At 43.1% G+C, this 18108-nt stretch overlaps 1 protein-coding gene across 13 annotated transcripts in view; it reads right to left on the bottom strand.

Moving 5' to 3' along the window:
- The window catches only part of CSGALNACT1 (chondroitin sulfate N-acetylgalactosaminyltransferase 1), a 330736-nt gene that overhangs the window by 226552 nt on the left and 86076 nt on the right, over positions 1-18108 (bottom strand). The gene's annotated exons all lie outside the window — the stretch shown is intronic.

Raw genomic sequence — 18108 nt, forward strand, 5'->3', positions numbered from 1 at the left:
TCGGGCCAGCCCTGGTGGCCGAGTGGTTAAGTTCACCACACTTGGCTTCAGTGGCCCAGGTTCGGTTCTGGCTGCAGACCTACATGGCTTTGTTAGCAGCCATGCTGTACTGGCAGCTCATTGGCAAAAAAAAAAAAATATATATATATATATATATATATATATATTAGCTCAGGGCAAATCTTTCCCAGGGGGAAAAAAAGGGTCAACTGATTATCTATGGGGGAAATCAAGTTAGATTTAGAGGAGCTAGGAAAAAAATAAAGTTAAATATATTTATCTTCTTTCTGTATGAGCAAAGACTTTCTAAAATTATGGCAGAAATCACACACAAAAGATATAAACAACTACTTAAATTAAATTAGTTTTTACACAGTAAATTATGTATTCTGTAAAATTCTAAATAAATTAACACATCTAAACATCAAAAAAGTAAAAGCCAACAACTAATTAGGAAAATATTTTCAGCAAATATCATGGATAAAGGGTCAATATCCTTAAAATATAAAGATCCCTCATAAACTGTAAGAAATAGACTAGACTTCAATAGATAAGAAATAGGGGTTTTTTTGAAGGGGAATAAAAATGTTAATATACAGATTAAAATATGTTTAACTTGAATGGTAATCAAAGAAATGCAAATTGAAACAACATCATTAGCTTTTGCTTACGAAACTAGCAATGCTAATACACAATGCCTTTGTGGGTAACGAGCGCCAGTCTCCCACCCACTGCTGGCGGGGATTCAAATTCACTCTGGAAAATAATTTGGCAAGCATTATGTATCAAGTACCTTTAAAGTGGTCATACTTTTTGACCTATTAATTTCACTTCGAGGAATAAATTTAAATGAAACAATCATAACAAAGATGGAGGCACAAAGATGTACATGGGAGCATTATTCGTGAAACTGGAAACAATTTAAATGCCTAACACTGGGCAACGGCTAGTAAGTTATGGCACATACCTGCTGTGAAATATTGCCATTCTGCTCATGAAGAGTTCTAACGATGGAGAATTTGTGATGCCCTGCGCTAAGCGAGAAAGGAGGGCACAAAGTTGTGCGCATTGGGATCTCAGGTTTGATAAGACGCTCCCACACGTGCTCGAGGACTGAATAAATGCCAAAATGGTCAATAGTGGTTATCACCAGAAAGTGGGGTTATAGGTAGTTAATGTTTCATGCTTTATATATTTCTGCATTTCCTACATTTCTCACAAATTAATATATATTAATTTCCTAATAAAAAAAATAAACCTTAAAGACTACCCTCAACTCCTCAAAACAAAGACAGTAAGAAAGGAACTGTAGATACTCTTCAAGCCAGGCTTATTCTAGACCAGAATTATGGAACTGACAATCACCGCAGGCCTCCAATCCAAGACCCTTATTGTAGATTAAAAACTATTGTAAGCATTTTATGAAACTGAGACATCCTAAATTTATGAAGGTCTTATCCCAACCTGCAGTCAGCCTGGTATTAATAATATTCCTGCGTAAACATCAGCAGAACGCTCTGCAGAGGCAAGACACAGGGCTAAGAGTGAAAACACCAGCATCAGTAAAAGGAAACGACCCAGGTAAAAATCCTGTGAGCAGCAAAGTTTAATTCATTAAAAGGAAAATAATCAATAACCATGACTTTGATATTACTAGATTGTCAGCAACACATTCTAATTAATCTCAGCCGGCTCTCACTGTGGCAGGAAGCCAGGAAACAGGAGGCAACAGTTACTTGATTCTGATACAATGAACAAGGGAAACAATGTACTGGATTGTTAACGAATCAAACAGGGAGAAATGAATCACTCCAGGGAGCACAACACAATAGTATTAAGGTGCAACCAGAGGGAATACCTAAGACACCCGCTAATTAGGAGTAATTGGATTAGGCTCTAATCCAAACGAAGATAACAAAAGGGGTAAAAAGTACTCAAGAACCAAGTTCATTCTGACAGAGAAGGACATGCTGTGTGGAAACAACGTAGATTGTGGAGTCACACAGACAGGGCTTGGAATCCCAGTACATCCACTTACAAGCTGTGTGCTCCGTGGCAAGATTCTTACCCTCTCAGAGCATCGGCTTCCTGGGCTGTCAAACACAGATGGTAATTAACCTTGCAGGGTAGGTGTAAGGTTTGAGATCAGAGATACTGGACACCTGGCTCAAAGCCCAGCATGCCTAACAACGAATGGAAAGACCAGGGGCCGCAGAGGCCAGCGGGGGCCCTGACGCTGTGGGCACCACCTTCCCTTTCCTGGCCAACTTGCAGGCCCTGGGGAAAAGCGTTGCTTGGTGCTGCCAGGGGCTGGGACGGGTCGGAAGAGAAGGACAGGCAGCACGGAGCGATTCCATCGAGGCCAGGCCCTGACAGTCCTGCAGGTTCCCCTGCAGGGCTGGCCTGGGCTCTGCTTCACCAGGCCCCAACCAGACTCCCAACAGCCTGGAACAGAACTGGGGACAAAAGAGGCGGAAAAACAGCAAAAACAATCCCCAGAGAAGGAACCAAATAACCACAGAAGGGGGGAAATGCATGGAATACAAAATACAATCAGACATAATTAAAAGAAAAATAACAAGAAATAAATTAAGAATGACAAGTCAATAAATCTAGAATAAGCCTAGTGAACAACACTTTAAAAGAAATGTCTCACACAAAGGATGAAGAAAATTGGCACTGATGGGAAGAATCCATGAAGATAAAAATCACTATCGCTCAGTAGAAAGACAAAGGGAAAATACTAGAAATACAAGGTAAATATGTGTAAAAATAAGAATGCTACCTGGTAAGCATCAAGATTCTAAGGGAATTATAAAACGACCTTACTGACAGAAAGAGCTTGCAAAGCTCCAGCCATCACCACCAGAAGATGACAAAAGATCCTGGGTAGTATTGCTTTTTTTTTTTTTGGTGACGATGAATGGCCCTGAGCTGACATCTGTGCCAGTCTTCCTCTATTTCGTATGTGGGATGCCACTACAGCACGGCCTGGTGTGTAGGTCTGCGCCCAGGATCTGAACCCACGAACCCCAGGCAGCTGAACTGGGAGCGAGCAAACTTAACCACCAGGCCACCAGGCCAGCCTCATGGGTGACACTGCTGATCACTAAAAAGTTAAAGGGCAATTGTGACAACCTGTCAATGATTGAAGCCTCAGTTTTCAGAGAAGTAATAAATAAAATCTGAGGAGATACTGAAAATTATTAGCAACATTAAAATTGATTGTAATCACAAGCAGTTGAACTAGGCGCAATAATGAGCCCTTATTTGGAAAAAAAAAATTGCGTCAGACAAACACGATGGCTTCTTCCAGTGGCATGGGCACTTCTGGCTTTAGCTTTAGCTGACAGAAGAGTACAGAGGCTGAGGAAGCACCGTCTCCCACGTGAGAAAGACCTGGGTGTGAATCTCAGTTCTGCCCCCCAAACCAGCTTGCACACGTTACTTAACCTCTCTAAGCCTCAGTTGTTTCATCTACCTCATTAGTGCTTGTGACAACTAACAATTAACTGGCAAAAAGACCCGGTACATAGTAGGAGCCACATACACGGTACCTACTGTGAAGCTTAACACCATCACTTGGGTTGCACTAGGTAATAAAGAGGGGAGAAAAACAGACTTCCTCAAAGTCGAGATCCTGTCAAGTGGCTAAGAAGAAAAAACGGCAGTCATGTTGTCAGAGAGTCTGGTGTTCAGCTCCTCAGAGAACACACGCATTATCTCCTTTGCTCCTAGCAACAAGATGAGCAGTAGATGGAGGAGGGACTCAGCTCGCCCAGGAGCATCTGTGGACTCTGCCTGTCCACGGTCCCCCAAATAAGAGCACACCTTCTGTGGCCCCATGGTGTCCCCCACAGCAGGCCTCGCAAAGCCATAGCAGCCAAGCCTGGGGATCACAGGCCGCCCTGATGCTCACTTCCTGGAGTCCCACAGTGCAGGGGCATTCCCACCAAGTTGGAAGAGGTCAGCTGACAGCCAGCTGAGTATCACCTTAACCAGGTGCCATGCTCAACACACTTGATATTCAACACATATTTCCTGATAATGCCAGTGACTGAAAATGGTCGTGTGTTTACATGCCTCTCAGATGCAAAGTTATCTTTGTTTCTCCTTCCATTCCTCAGCTCATCTGCATATTCAAAACATGGGCGGCCGGCCCCCTGGCCCAGTGGTTAAGTTCGCGCGCTCCGCTTCGGCGGCCTGTGGGTTTCGCTGGTTGGGATCCTGGGCTCAGACATGGCCCCGCTGGTCAGGCCACGTTGAGGCAGCGTCCCACATGCCACAACTAGAAAGGACCTACAACTAAGATATACAACTATGTACCGGGGGGATTTGGGGAGAAAAAGAAGAAAAGAAAAAAAAAAAAGATCGGCAACAGTTGTTAGCTCAGGTGCCAATCTTTAAAAAAAAAAAACTGAAATTGTAACAACAAAAAAAAGAAAACAGAACCTAGTGATCATCTGCTAATAGACTGAACTGTGTATCTCAGCGCTGAGCGTGATTCTCGCCACAGACTAGAGCTATGTTTGAGGAAAACAGTACATTATGCACTCCACAGAATTCAGCGGCTGAATTATTCACAAAATGTGAAGTAAGAAGAGGATTGCAAATATTTTGGATAGCTCAAAAATTACTAAGTGAAGGTCAAATGTTAGGGGATACTAGATTCTGGTCTTATTTACTTCAGTGACTACATTAGTTTTTAAAAATATTTAGAAGAAACTGTTTCACCTACAACCTAAATAAAAGCTCTACGGTCAGCTCGGTTGGCAGCAAGAATTTGTATAATGAGACGTTTGAGTAAAAGAAAGAGGCTCTCTATGGTGTGCCACTCTCAGACAACGGGTGCACTGGGAGCACGGCTCAGCCAGCACACGTCCAGCAGCATCGAGAGGCAGCCTCGGACGCAATCTAAAACATGAAATACACTGTTGTTTAGGGATTTTCCAAACTCTTTGTTTTGTTTCGCTATCTCAAGAATACTTTAGACGTTGTGAATATAATGACAATTTGTTGCATATTATAAAGTTCCTCTTTAAAAACAGCTCACTAACCACTTTGTTGCTCCTTCAAACACTTATGAACAAAGTATTATCTTCCTATTCCTAGGTCTGTTCCAAGAATCTAGCAATCTTAATCAAATTTCCAAGTATGGATGGGTGTTTTTACTATATATTCATAAACAAAATTGTGTCTTTAAAAATTAAAGTTAAAGTCTGACTGTCAAAACAAGTATGAGACTACTCTGCCGGTGGGAGACCATGGAGGGCAACTCGTCAATATCTAGCCAAACTAAAACCTATACTTGGACCATTTCTAGATTCCATTTCTAGATGTTTACCCTACAGACACACCATCACATGTACATAGGCCATTTCAGCAAAGGTTTTTATAATATCACAAGAATAGAAACGACCTAAAGGTCCACCAATAGGATGCTCTATAAATAAATTATATCCATGAAACAGAATACAGTGGACCCACTAAAAAGAATGAGGCAGTTCTACACATAATAAAATGAACCAATCTCCACATTGTTAGGTGAAAATCTCACCTATCATTGTTAAGTACAAAAACAAACAAACAAAAGCAAGATGTGGAAGTGCACAGAGTCTGCTACTGTTTATGTAGAGAAATGATAAAGACATAAAAAGATACTCACATATAATATTAATAGTTAATATTTGTTGAGTGCATTCTGCACGCCCAGAATTCTTCTCAGCACTTTACAGGAATTATCTCATTAGTTCTTCTCAGCAACTCTGAGAGATACTATTAACACACCCATTTTGCAGATGAGCAAACTGAGGCACAGGGAAGTTGAGTTACCTGCCCAAGGTCACAAAGCTAGTGGCCCAGGTTCAAACTCTTTCTGTCCTCAGAGCTCACCCTCTTGGTCAGAACTATATTGAACTTCCTAATCCATGTATCACCCCTAAGTGTTCATAAGGAACTGGGATGAAGAGATGCCCCCGAGGAGGAAACGGCCTGGCAGCAGGTGGGCACGGAAGATCAGCTTTTCACTGAACCTTTTGAACTGGATACGCGTGCATGACCTGTCCAAAAATAAACAAACAATGCACTCATTTTCAACTCTGCCTGCTTGGATTAATCGGCAAGAAGGACAATATGGATTAGCGTTATGAATGAATTACGTATTTTTAAAGAAATGCAGTTTTATTCCTATACTTACTTGTCCCTATATTTACTTAGTACCTCACTTTTTTTCAAGGACTTGAAAAAATGGGAAATAAAACTCCATCCAGTACAGAATTCACTGTTAAGGTGCACAAGCAATTCCCGGGGCAGAGGGGTGATCACATGCGCACACAGACGACAGCATGAGCCAGAGCTGCAGGGGGGCTGGGGCTGCTACCTCACCACAGACCATCCCAGACTGCTGTCGGAGACGGTAGAGGTTTCCGACTTTGTCAATTCTACATAAGGAGAAATATCAAATGCATTCCAGGTAGCAGAAAGAATAAAAGCATACTCAGTCTGTCTCTTAATCATGACCTATCTCCAACTATAACAGAGGAAAACAGCAAAATTTTTCTGATAGGGGAAACAGTCATCATAAAATATCAACCCACATTGTCATAACATACAAAAGGTAGAAAAGGTGTGCGCGCAGGGCCTTAGGTTTTGTGTGTTTGTCTGAAACACAAGGTCAATAGCCCCGAGTGATGCTTCTCGAACTTTCTGTGTATGCGCATCACAGGGAATCTTGTTAAAAGGAGTACTCTGATTCAGGAAGTCTGAGGTGGGACCTAAGACTCTGCATTTCTAATGAGTTCCCAAATGATGACTATACTGCTGGTGGGCAGACCACATTTTGAATAGCAAGGTGCTAGACAATATAGTAGTAACTACACACAACTACAATCTGACACATTAGGTTGTAGAACTAAGTTGTAACTATTAACATCTTAGCCCCTTCAGAATCATTTAAAAATTCAGCAAGTGAATAGATTTGTATTTTCTCTTGAAAAACTGAACAGTGTGACATGAGAGAAAATGTACCTCTAAATATGTTGCTTTCAAATTTGGTTAATAATTCAAAGTGGATTTCAAAAGATACAGGAGAGGATCTGGTTTCAAGAATGGTTGAGAAGGGCTAGTAATTAGCACACCATTTCATGCATAAGTGGGCAATTTTCAAGCACCTAAATTTTTTCAATTTAATAAAATCCATCTGATGAGCACCAGCAACTGTGGAACACAAGATGCTGATGACAAGGTCAACATGGCCCCTGTCCTCTAGGAAGTTAGATGCAGAGACCATTCAGGAGCCCCCATCACAGCGGGGGTCTCTCAGGGGACAGGCTATGCTCTAAAAGATGTGCAGGTATGTGCTGAGCATATTCAAAGCAAAGATACACAACCACCGGGATGAGGAATATGTGGGGGTTTTGGTAATGATTTCAGAGAGGAAGGCTTGGCTTCTTAGAAAAGGTGAAGAAAAGCCATCCAAGCAAAGCAGAAAAAAACGAGCACATCCTGGGGCGTGGAGAGAGCAAGGCCTGGCAGAGAGTCAGGAGGCGCTCCCGGTTTTAGTACATACTCCTTAGGAAGCACTGCGACAAAGTTCTTATTCCTCGGATAGGGTCAGGACAGGCTTAAATGTGATCTAATTTACAAGTGTAATTGCTGAAAGCTCCAGAGAGAGGAGGCACCAGATAATTCTAAGAGTATGCAGCATCAGGAGAATGCCAACCGACACAGGAGAAACTGGTCCCAGAGATGGATGAGAGAGGGAGGGGTCCTCCGAAGTCAACATGCTCTCTGGGCCTCGGTTTAACAACTGTACAGAGGTCAGCAAACTGGTCTGCAAAGGGCCAGACAGTGAACATTTCAGGCTTTGCTGTTGTCATGCAAAAGCAACCACAGACGATATGTAAGTGAAGGAATTGGAATATGGCCACGTTTCAATAAAACTTTGTTCTACAAAACAGGCAGAGGCAGGCTCACAAAACCGGAGTGGTGTTAACTTTCCTAATGTGAAATATTTTGATATCAAGATCGAGGAGGCAGAGTTGCTATAAGTGATACTGTATACCGGTTCAAACTTCACTGACTATAGCCATGTGGGTATATCTAGAAACACTTGTATCCCTCTCACCTTTACCTCCATCCCTCCTAATTCACGAGCTGGGGTGTCTCTCCTCTCACCCACCTCCTACTTCCTCTGGGACCTCACTCCTTAAATCTTCTCTTCTCCACTATCTTCAACCTCCCTGTCTCTAGGGCTTCTTTTCATTAGCATACAAACAGCACAAATCTATTCCGCCCCCCCAAAATAATAAGCACCACGTCTTTGACCATACCCCTCTGTATCTACCACTCCATTCACAGACAACTTCAAGAAACAGCAATCTGCACCAACTTCCCCCACTTCTCAGCTCTTCCACTTAAAATCCCTGTGTTAATTGGATTCTGACCCCACCACTCTCCTGCAATAGTCTTTGCCAAAATCAATAGACATTTCCCAGTCACTAATGTACCTGACCCTCACCAAGCAAAGGGAACTGCCGAGGGCCACCCCATCCTTCACACTCTCTCCCCACTTGGCTCAGTAGGCGACACTAGCTTCTGTCGTCCATCCGTGGGCTCTCTGGCCCCAGGCCTTCTTCACAAGCTACGCCTCCGCCTCCCCCAAATTTCCATTCCCCGGGCTTCTGCTTTGAACCTCTTCTCTGTGGATGCAATAATTTACAGAAGCTGAAAGTCATAAACTTATTTTAATTAAAATCATGGAAGTGAATTATGAATGGGTGGAAACTGAATCCATCCATTCTCTTCAGACCCGCTCCACTCTCACAGACTCACTGTCCTTTCAATAGAACCAGAGTGTACCTAGTTACCCAAACCAGAACACTTCTGTGCTCTGTTTCTCTTCTCCTTCAACCCACATTTCCAACTGATGGTCATCGCCTGTCCATTTTAATTTTTAATGGTTCTCATATCTTGCCAAATGAATCCAAAAAAGAATTTTCAAGTTTCCCCCACCTGCGCTCTGGGCAGCACCGACACGATGAGCAGGCCGTCCGACGGCACCCTTCCTCTTTGATTTTAGACTCCCACGCTTCCACCTCTCTGGGCACGTGTCCCCACTTCCACCGGAGGCTCCTTTTTTATGGCCTGCTGTGTGCCTCCAGGTCCTGCCCTTGGTCCTGGTCCAGCCTCGTGGCTTTAAGTTCCAGCTATCTGCCTTCAGAGCCAAATCAGAATCCTTAGCCATCCACTTCTCCTGAGGGTCAGGCCCCCACATCCAAGCACTCACCACGTCTCCATGTAGTCACCACGCAGTGCACGATGCCGGCTGCAGTGCTGACTGCCTGGCACGCCTCCACGCCCCTCTTCCTCTGTAAGGGGACTCCTCTTCCTCATCAGGAAGCCATCGTAGGTGACTCTAACCCCAGCATCCCACCACAGGCAGGGTCCAAGCCTGGCCAGTCGGAGCCCTGCACCCTCTCAGTGCGTCTACTGCACAAAAAGCGCCTTGTTCAACAGTCGCTGAAAATACACCTACTGACTACTTTTAGAGTGCTGTCAGACCTCCACATCAGGACATAAACCTTAGGCATTAAGTAAGTAACAGTCATGGAACATAATATTTTCCAGCTCTTTCTCCAAATACAAAATAAACAACAGGAACTAGAAATGCTCAGTCACTTTCCTACAAGGTCATTTCCTGTTAATATCATAATGAGCTTTAAATTTCAAAGGGGAGGGGAAGGAGTTTAAACATGTTTAACGTTTAACATTTAGAATCCGACCAAATCACACCAGGAAGCTGAATGTGGGGCTGTGTGTTTGGGAAGGAGAGCAGAGCTCTGCAGCAGGCAGGCTGGATGAGGGCACAGCAGCCCAGCTTTGCATGGGTGAGTGGCCAGGACAAGCTACTTTGCCTCAGTTTCCCCATCTTTAAAAGGACGATCTTTAAAGATTTAGATCAGGTAATCGCTAAAAAGTGCCCAGTACAAAGTAAATTTTCCAGAAGTATCAAATAAATCAATTCGAGATTTTTAAAAAAGCATTTTTCCAGTTCTACTAAAAAATAATTTTTAAAAAGTTTTAAAATCACCTGATAATGGAAAAGAATTGGAAAGGAAGAAAAATTGTGATAAACTGTTACCAATTGAGTAAAATGTACTGAGTAATAATCAAATAAATTTTAGGGCGGTAATTTTTGTAGAACAGTGTGACCCACTCTCTCTTTGAAAAAACAACGATCGGTAGAAATTGTTTACCTGGAATGATGCGCAGATTTTCCTCTGTAACAGACGTTCTGACTCTGCACGGAACAGACAGAAGTTCTGCCAGAGCCTCCAAACTGCAGAGCCGGGGCCAGCGCGGGACCCTGCGAGCTCTTCACAGCACAGGACACCCGCTTAGAGAAGGCCGGCGCACACTGACAGCCCTCCTGAGCCGCACGCGCGAGACCTGCAGAATCTTTACGCACCATCCAAACGGCTGGCCTTTTGTAATCCTTTGGTTAGTAGGTTCACAACCTGTTATTCAATTAAATTCTTTCTTTTAATTATTGAACAAATAAAATCCAGCTACCTGCTGAAGGCCTTCTCCTGAGTGCTACGGAACACAGAAACACGAACCAAACAGGCAGCTCTCAGTCTGGCAAGGGACGTAAGATTTAAAAAGAATAACTAACAAAAAGGAGTCACTTGTGGAAAATGCCCCACTCGACTACAGTAATTCAGAAGTGGGGATGCCATTTGGAGTTAGAGTGGGGAGTTAGGGACGTCTTCTCAGATGGTGGAGTATTTGCGTAAAGCACTGAAGGCTGAGCAGGACTTGACAGGGACGAATGAGGTCGGGGGTACACTTGAGGCAGAAGTGAGGGCAACTTGTGTGTCACACAACTTGTGGCTACCATTCACTTCGCGGTCATCTGGGATTTTAATGTTACTAGGAAATTTTCCTGACTAATAGCAATAAAGTGTCTTGAGAAAGAAGCACTTTTTCTAATTTGCACAACATCACCATGCATGTAACAAGCAGGATGGCTACCTCCCAGATACTCCGAGAAAATCTGACTGTCTTAAACCTTGTAAATACGCGGAGGAAAAGAAATCTCCCCTAAAATTCTGCCATCAAAATCTAGCCCTCACACAGGACCTCCAATCCAAATTCAGAGTGCCTGGGTGGCCTGGAAAACCTCAAGCCAAAAATTTGTTTTAAGGTGGTCCCAGGTTGGTAATACCCCCAAAAATCTGGCAGCAGCAAACATAAATTCTCTAGAGGAACCCACCTTCAATCTAGACCTCCAAGAAGCCCCATAGTTAAATATTCAAAAACCTGAATTCACACCTAAAAGTCACAAATATACAGGGGCAAGAACCAGCAGAAACCACACACACACCACACACACACACACACACACACACACAAAACAGATCAGCAAAGATGTCAGATATTAAAATTATAAAATATAAAGCAATTATGTCTAAAGAAATAATAGTAGCAACTGATAAAATGACTATAAAACAATAAACTATTAAAAATGATTAGATTTTTAAAATAAGAATAGAACTTTTAGAAATGAAAACATGTAAGATAAGTAACATTTAAAATGCAAAGGATATGTTTGTTAGCAGACTAGACAGTGATGAAGAGACAACTTGTAAACCTGAAGACAGAGCTAAAGAAACTATCTAGAATGTAGCAAAGAAAGACACAGATGGAAAATTGAAAGAAAGGTTAAAAGACATGAGGATGTTGAAGATGTCTAACAGATCCAATTGGATTTCCATAAGAAAAGAAAGAGAATGGATCAGAGGCACACGAAGAGATAATGGCTGGGTATTTTCTAGAATTCATGAAAGACACCAATCCAAAGATGCAGAAGATCCAACAAATCCCGAACAGATTCATTAAAACAGACCTCCACACCCAACATATCACAGAGACACTACAAAGCACCAAAGACAGAGAGATCTTAAAAGCAGCCAGAATGAAAAAGAAAAATTTCCTTCAAAGAAACAACAATTAGCTGATTGCTCAAGAGCTACAATGCAAGTCAGAAACCAGTGGAATAATACTTTCAGTGAGATGAGACAAAACAGATGTCAATCTAGCATTAGCAGAGGCTGAGGAAACATCCAAAAAATGAGAGCAAAATCAATATACCACGGAAAGAGTACTCTAGAAGCAACAGAAGGCCCAAAGTACAAAGGTCTGGAGATGGGCACACGCTTGGGGTGTTTGAGAAAGAAGGCCAGGATCATGAGGGCAGAGTACATGAGGAGGAGTGCTGCTGGGCTGAGGACAGAGGGTAGCACAGGGGCGGATTACGTGGACCTTTAAAGTTAATTTTAAGGACCTGAGTTTCTCCACTGGGAGAGTCAGTGGAGGGTCCAGTAGCCCACGTTGATTGAGCCCCATATTGCTGAGTGTCCAGACATCTGTTAGATGGCCTGATGCACAGAACACTCAGGCATCAGCTTTGAGGTCTAACTAGCTGATCTTTAAGGCTCCTTTCAACCTTGAAATCTCATTCAGGCAGAACAACGACACAAAAATTATGGTTAACTATTATCCAACCAACCGCACTTTATTAAGATATGTTCCAAGATAGTACTACCAAGAAACATCAAGAAGAGGAATTCTAAAACCCAAGCGAGACCTACACTCCACCAGATTTTCATCAGGGTGGCATTTAGCAAGCTTCAATTCCTTTAAGGGAATTTTGAGCTAAAAAGCAATATGCAGTTCTCACCTTCTAATCTGTAAAACTCATTTGTGTTTAATAGGTCCTTGAGGTGTGATATTCAAAAGCCAGTACCTGACAGCTAGTTACATTTGTTGAAGTTGCAAACAAACAGCTTCATAAATGGTTTTTCCACTAATCTACATACAATCATGTGCCACATGACAACATTTCGGTCAATCATGGACCACAAATATGACAAAGGTCCCATAAGATTAGGCTACACCATCCAGGCTTGTGTAAGTGCACTTTACGATGTTCACACAACGACAAAATGCCTAACAACACCTTTCTCAGAACGTGTCCCCATCATTAAGCAATGCCTGACTGTCATGGGATCACTTGGTCAATTCTCACTGAGAAGGCAGAGGGTATTTTTCAACCTACATGTTTTTGTCACGTACATTTTCTGCAGTACAGCTTTGGCATTTTAATGTCCAGTGTACCTTTAGGGAGATACACATACTCTGGGCAAATTTATCAAGGTATCTCCCAGAAGGAGAGTATGCAATGGTATTTCTTTGCCTGTCACCTTAAATTCATACTAAAAACAGAACTCTGTAAGCCAGTCCCACTTTGCCTACGTTTTCCATTATTTCCCGTCTGTAACTCTCAACTCTTAGCAACTCTTTCTTAGCCCAACTACCCATAATCCCTTACTAGGGCTCTTCCCTTTGTCCTAGATGCTCCCACACTCTCTTTGCATCAACCCAAAACATTAATTCTCATCCCCAATTCAAATACTTCCACAAAGCCTTCTGCAAGAAACTGTGTGTTTCTAGGGCCGGCCCCGTGGCCTAGTGGTTAAGTTTGCACTCTCCACTTTGGCGGCCCAGGGTTTCACTGGTTCGGATCCTGGGCGTGGACCTGGCACCGCTCATCAGGCCATGCTGAGGCGGCATCCCACACAGCACAACTAGAAGGGCCTACGACTAGAATATACAACTATGTACTGGGGGGCTCTAGGGGGAAGAAGAAAAAAAAAGAGGAAGATTGGCAACAGATTGGCTCAGGGCCAATCTTTAAAAAAGAGAAAAAGAAATTGTGTGTTTCCAACAAAACTGAATGTTATTCAGGAGTAGACAATTAGTTGAATGAATCCCCCAGAACTCGTATCTCTGTACTGGTAGTGGCTCCAAAAATATTGCAAGAGCCTGCCCAGACCTTGTAAATTTCCATGAAAGTATTTTTCAACAAAATTGGATATCAGCTTAAATTCTCATTTTCTTTTTTGCATAAGAGTAGAGAAACCACACTCTGTTAATCTCTGCCTAGATTGTTGGCTGAAGAATGGAAGATCATCCAATTTTGATTAACATGCTGCCTAAACATCGTCTGCCCAGACCCGGACCATCACGGCCCATACCCCTCCAGCAAGGCAGCTGCAAAAGGACAAAGCCGTGCTGCCCGACAAGCACAAAGTGCCCACCTCGTCTCTGCCTGGAGAGAGGGCAGCAAATTACGGCGAAAGTAATAATGGCTCACATGTATCAAATGCTTGTCATACGCTAGACTCTGCTCTAAAAGTTACTCTTTCTAGGTCTTACTACTTATTACCTACTAGTCTTGCTAGTCATTACTCTGTCTAGGCAGTAACTCATGTAATACTCTAACAACTACAAGGTAGATACTATTATTGTCCCTGGCTTGTAGATAGGGAAATCGAGGCACAGAGAGGTTAAGTAACTTGCCCAGTCTCACAGCTAGGATGTGGCCGGGCCACGGTTTGAACCTGGTCCACCTGTTAGGCTCTGAAGTTGAGTTCTTCACCATAATTTCAGATGCGCTTCTGTACAGGGCACACTGTCCTACCCCATCCATCCTGCCATGGGATCAGAGAGCACAGACTGTCTATCCACACACAGCGATGAGGGGGCAGCAGATTGAAGAGGGCAGTCTGGGGGCCAGACAGGCCCGAGTTACAGTCCCGGCTCTTTCAACCCTGAGATCTCAGGCAAATTACTTAATCTCCCTAGGCCTCAATTTCCTCAGCTGTAAGTTGGGGATAATTACAACCTCCATCACTGCTGATGAGTCGCACAAGTAGGATTCAACCCCGTAATCTTTCCATCACACCATGGTGCCACACCCTCCAGAAGAGTACCATCTTCCAGAATTGTGGGGAATACCAATGCTTCACTGCCGCCAGCTGGTTTGGAGGGAACTGTACCTCCAACGAGAATCTCCTGGTCCTGTCACATCTAAACAGCCTGGGGCTCTGGGCTAATCAGTGCCATCACACAGGAAACACCAGACAGCAAAGAAAGGCCATCCTCTCCCTCGCAAACAGCTGCGCTTAGCTGCAAGCATGTGCTCAGAGCCCCCCTCCACGTGATCCCCTCATCAAAGGTGCTGACGGCGCAGATGAGAATTACCAGCACCTGGAGCACACTCCCTCCTACATGCAGCAGAACACAAGGCTCTTAAACAGAGTGTGCATGCCCAAAATCTCCTAGAGGGGCATCATTCTACAAGATAGGACCACCAATCCCAACGCCCAGAGCTGCAGAGCACTCGCAGCCTCATTCCAGGAGCCTTGAGAGGCCCTGGAAACTGGCAAAGGCTCCACTCAGAGCGTATGAAGATGAGTCACCGACTGGGAAGTACCTCATGCTGTCATCACCCAGCCCAGCTCCTCGGTGGAATGCTGCAAAGTCCTTTCACGTACTTGCTATGCTGCATCGAGAAAAGCAGTCTATAAAACGAAGGTAAAAAATCAAAATGAAAAACTATACAGAATCTGAGGAATGCACCAAACTGGCTGTGTCTGTGTGAGGGTTCTGGTATCAGGGCTCAGACCTGTTTTTGAGACTTTTAAAACATTCTGCAATATAGTATTATCGTTGCTATATAGATTTTTATTTTTTTAAGTAACACAGGCAACATGTAGCCTGGACTGGAAAAGACTTAAGGATCTTCATCAATGATGTATTTCATGACCATCTGTGTTGTGCTCCCTATAAAAATATGCAACAGACACCTAGAAAATTCTGTTATTGCGGGAGGATATGGTCACCCCTTTTCACAAACCCTAAGGTTAGGTATATCTCAACTTCTAAGAGAAGCTTCTTATGGATCTGCCACTGACACACAAAGTCCTGGATACATCCTGCCTTTCCACCTCCTCAGTAATAAATTTGAGTAGTATCTCCTGTTAGGAAACAAACTTTGACCAGAGTGCCCTTCTTCCTAACATTTTATTCTTTGGTGAACGAGCCCATATTCCATATCAACAATTCCCCTTCCTAATTTTCACTATTCTGGGATTAAGAGGTTAGATATTTTTAGATTCTCCCCACTAGCAGCAACTCTTTTTCCATCTATCATTTAAAATTGCTCCTCTCTGCGTTTTCACCAGATCCTGCTCTTTACTGAAACTCAGTAACTAAAACAATTGCAACATAAACTTATGTTCCCAACACTCTTACTGATTTAAAAAATCAAAGTTAAAATGTTAAGGTGATGTTTTGGCTAAAAAAGTTTGCATTATCCAATAATTGTGTGCAATCTAATAGTTAACAACTGTGTATCACTGATAAACAGTATTTCCTCTTCCTGGGAAAGCCTATTATCCTATCATTTCCACTTCCTGATAAGAAACCTTTAAGTCCTGAAGTGAAACACAACAGCTGGCCCCAAGCACTGAAAAACAGTCAGCTAAGTGGACACTGAGGTCTGTGTAGTAAGACATCGGAAAGAAGCGATGTTATTGATTCCACCCTTGGGTGACAGTGGCCAGCACTGGTAATGCCCTCATTTGGCTCTGTCGTTACCATCCGCTGCGAGTGATGGGAGGACAGAAGACCATCTGCAGTGGCATCAGCAAAGCTGCCATCGTCTCCCCCCATTCAGGAGGCCACACTGCGTATCCAGCCTCTCTGAGCCTTCAGCCACCCACAAGAGAAAAAAGACCTCTGCCTTTGGCTCTCCTCCCCATGGACACCCCCAAAGACCAAACCCCAGGCATTATCCACACCAAGAGCCAAGCACATCTGTAACAACAAAAGAAGAAAAAACATTGCTAGCACTACACATGCCTGGAAGAGGACACAAAGAACAACACATGATGCTCTCTGTCCGTCCGTGTATCTGCTATGTTTCTCATCCATCATGATCGCTCTGCCTCACGATGCCACACATCTCTCAGACAGCTGGGAAAACATTTCCCCAGATCAACATCAACATACTTAAAGGTAACCACAGTCCTGAGATGGATTTTTCCATCTTCCATGACTTAGGGTCAGGTCTGCACTTAGTGTATGTTTTTTATCTCCTACCACGGTTTAAGGCTAAAATACTATGAAAACCCTGTTTTCTTTGGGTGATTATTTTTCTTTCAAACCTTTCTCCCAACCCCAGAAAATCCAAATGCTAAACATACTGAAAATCACTCACTACAATTAGAGATATCCAGAGCAAATCTTAAATTTAAAACAACCAATGACCTAAACACCCCAATTTGCCTTTCCTCCTAGGATGGGGGTTCCTACAATGGGCTCCCTTCCAAACGGCACAGCATTCATGCTTTCATGAGCTGGGAACAGACATCCTGGAGGCTACAAAGAAGGCCTTATTGACATGCCAGGCACATGTGGCCAGGAATGGCAGCATTTCCTTTAAGCTTCAACAACTCAAACCCTGGACAAAGGTACAGAGAATGATGACCAATTGGGTATCAGGGAGCAGGGGGCAGTGTATATATGATACTTAAAGAGAAATGCATTACCCAAAACAACCTGGGAAAAACATAATACATTTCTTTTCTACATTTCTTTCCGTGGTGCATAAAGTTTCAATGTATCAAGAAAGAATCTTAGGGATGAGAACTGAGAAGATCTAAGGAGATAAGCCAACCCTCCTCCTCCCCAATACTACAATTCTCTCCTCTTAATGTATGATATCACCCTGAAATTGCCTTCAGATCTGGCTTTGAGCAGACACTGGCAATTTTAAAACAACAGACAAATGTCACTTTCTATACAAGACTAAAAATGACATTCTCCATATAGCAAAGACTTTTCCAATTACCGGCAGAGGCACTCCCAGCTGGAGAAAGCATGCCCATGACCAGGACACTCTCCCACACCCTTGGAGGTGCCAGCGCGATGGCTCAGGTGAGGTCCTTGGAAACAGCGCAGTTGTGTTCTCATTACCTCTTGGTATTGACATACTCTCCCCGAATGTTCCTCAGATTCACATTTTATGTTAAAAACATTTTTCAAAGCTGTAAATCTGGGAGTGGAATGAAGACTTTACTGGTTTTTCGTGGTTGCTGGAAAAAGAAATGGCATTCTTACTCAGCTTCAAAATATCCTGACTATAAATTTAGGGACTTATAAAAATACAAATTTGTTTGTAAAGTATTTACTACTGAA

This window comes from Equus przewalskii, chromosome 28 (genome assembly GCF_037783145.1).
Source record: "Equus przewalskii isolate Varuska chromosome 28, EquPr2, whole genome shotgun sequence".
NCBI lineage: Eukaryota > Metazoa > Chordata > Mammalia > Perissodactyla > Equidae > Equus > Equus przewalskii.